The sequence below is a fragment of the Alligator sinensis genome, unplaced genomic scaffold (assembly GCF_000455745.1).
Source record: "Alligator sinensis unplaced genomic scaffold, ASM45574v1 scaffold85_1, whole genome shotgun sequence".
In the NCBI taxonomy this organism is placed as follows: Eukaryota; Metazoa; Chordata; order Crocodylia; family Alligatoridae; genus Alligator; species Alligator sinensis.
Genome location: NW_005841891.1, coordinates 954,577 through 957,361, shown reverse-complemented (window position 1 = coordinate 957,361; position 2,785 = coordinate 954,577). Strand labels below are relative to the sequence as shown.

Here is a 2,785-nt window from a genome sequence, read left to right as displayed (position 1 = left end):
GGGGGCGGGGGGGAGGGGACGCGGGAGCCAGGGGGAAGATGGCAGCGAGAGCCTGGCGGGATTCAAGGCACCTGTCACTGCTGGCCGAGGAGAAATATGTGCATGGTGTTCAAGCCCCCTTCTCCTTTCTCTTGGCAGCTGCCTGAGGTTTCCCGCAGCCCCTCTTGTGGCAGGATCTCTCAGCCAGCCGCCTGCTGCCCCCGAGACCGTCTCGGCCTCTCCCCTCCGCCGCGCTTCAGTTCTCGTGCTCGCCTCCCCGTGTTCAGAGACCCGAGGAAGAGCATCTCGTGTGTCCGACTTTTCTCCCAACCGCGTAGTCAGTCTGATGGGAGAGACCACCCGAAGACATCCTTGCCTCAACAAGGCATCCCAGCTACATCGCTCTCGCGCTCCCTTTTCACCTGGGTCGAGTTTGTCATATCGTATGGGAAGAAGCGAGAGGAGGTTGCGTGTGGCCTGAGGTGACCCCAGGCTCTGCGAGAGCTCCCTCACTGCTTCACTAGCAGCAGCTCCAAAGGGCATCCTGGTGCAAACCAGACACCGGCAATTTTGCCTCTTCAGCTTTGGTTAGATGATCCAGAGGTAAAAATGCCAGCTGTCCATCTCCATTAATTGGAGTGGCAGCTGTTATGCCGTGAACTGTAATTTGTTCCTTGTCCAAGGCAACTGCAATCCTGTTCAGCCAGTTCCATAGAAGTGTTGACCAAGATCAGTGAAAGTGGGAAACAAACTGGCATAATCTGGATGGTTTGGGGGCTATGGGGACTTTGAGGTAAAAGTAAGGATTGGCGTGAGAATGAGCTGAGAGAGTCTAGAACTAGGAGGAGACTTTTACATTTGAAATTGCTGAAAGATGTAGGGCTTGTTTAATTTCATTGACATAAGGTATTACCCCTTCTTGGACACTATCTGGGATCCTTAGATGGAAACAACAGAGCAAGTAGACAGGACGTGCAAGTTTTACCACCATGGCAGCCTCCTAGATCATTTCCTGGGACCTTGAAATCCACCATAACAGGCTTGGGTCTTAACCATCCCGATCCTGAAAGACATCTTGTCTCCACAGGCGAAGCTAGAGATCGGGAAATATATGGCATCACCCCCTCTGCCTTCTGCTAAATCCTAATCGCCACCTGACATGTGAAGCTTGGTTCCTGTTGTAGCTTCCTTTCTTTTTGCCTTTCCTGTCACATTTCTCCTCTTTCCTTTCTCCTTTTACTTCTGCCTAATAGGAGTCTGGCTTAGCTGCCAAGACAGCTATACATTTGCAATACCACTGCAAGCCTGTGTTCAGAAAAGCAAGCTGAAAGCAGCACCTTACACAGCCCCAACACAAGCACAAGATTGCCAAGTTTGGGAATGACTGATAAGACATGGCTGGGGCCAGGGTTTCTTCAGCAGCAAGGTTGCAAGTAACCCAGCACCAGAGGCAGAGCCCGCCTTTTTTTATCCCATCTGCTCTTCTCCCTTTCCTTTTGCATGTAGGATACTTTGTTTGGTCTTAAAGAAAACAGGATTGGGTTTCCAGTCACACCGACCTTAGCCCACTAACTTTTTCTCTTTCCCCTCAGAAGGACAGCTTATCCCCCATCTAACACTGAAAGCCTGTCAGAGGGAAAGGGGGAAAAGATATTGTTGAAATGAAAGCCAAACAATACAATCTACATAAACAATATAATATTTCACATGCTTTAAATGATTTTCCTTTTTCTCTGTCATTCATAAAGGGTTTAGAAAAATTGAATGGTGGTGGTTACAATGGAAAGAAGCTAGCAAAAACTTGGCAGTAAACCTAAAACCAACTTTTACTGTTACAACAGCAAGCCCGATTTTCATTAGCATCTCATCCCTTGCTAGGCCTGAGATTACCCTTTATCAACACAAGACAACACTGTACAAGTGCAACAATACATGATTCTTCTTTCAGAAGTTCCCAGTAGGCTGCAGCCTGTGAGAAAAAGAGAGGCAGGGAAACCTCATCTCCCATACAAATTGAATTGTTGCACTTTACAACAATTCAGCTCACTCTGGTAACATCAAGCAAGGCGCTAGGTCCAGGCTATTCCTGCTGTAGTGGGTGAACTCCTGCCCTGCTTCTATATACAAGGCTACTAGAACCATTATAGTTTCAGTGAACTTGGTATGCTTGTTCCACAGTTTCTCGCACATACTCTCAAATAAAATGTGTAAGTTTATATTCCTATTACCTGGATAGGTAACTGACAATCCAGTTTCTGCATTTTTCTTACTACAAAGACTTAAGGCTTGCCTTGCTCTTAGGGTCCCTCATGCTAATTGACACTAAGGGATTGGATTGTACATTTCCCTCCAGCTGGATAATTTTTGACTGAAGATGGTGTCTACAAACCTTTTTCTCTAAGGTGGTGGCAGAAGTGCAGTATTGTTTCTGAGGCAATCAACTTCAGCCTCATAACTTTCTATTTCACCTCCCTGATATCTTTTCTGAGGAATGACTCCCACTGTAAACACCATATTCTTTGAGCTCTTACAAAGTTGCAGCTTATACTCCTTCCTTAATGAGAGAGAGTCTAGCATAGCCTGGATGGAACTGCTTCTTTCCTATACACTGGGAATGTACGTGCATTCACTTATTGCATTCTAGGAATGATAAAGGCTTCCTATGTGTACCCCCTCTCTCTCTAGATAGGATATATAAATTCATTTTCAGAAGTATCATATAATACTCTGGTATAATAGCCCTTTCTAGATGAAAGAAAGATCTCCCACATTTCAGTGTATTCTGGTTTGAATTCTTTGCAAGTGA

General features: G+C 46.0%; 1 protein-coding gene across 1 annotated transcript in view; it reads right to left on the bottom strand.

The window, feature by feature from the left end:
* The window catches only part of TRAF3 (TNF receptor associated factor 3), a 92,521-nt gene extending 90,470 nt beyond the window's left edge, over positions 1 to 2,051 (bottom strand). The window contains exon 1 of the mRNA XM_025197176.1: positions 72 to 2,051. The gene's annotated coding sequence lies outside the window, so the exon portion shown is untranslated. The remainder of the gene's footprint in view (positions 1 to 71) is intronic.
* Positions 2,052 to 2,785: the final 734 nt, after the last annotated feature.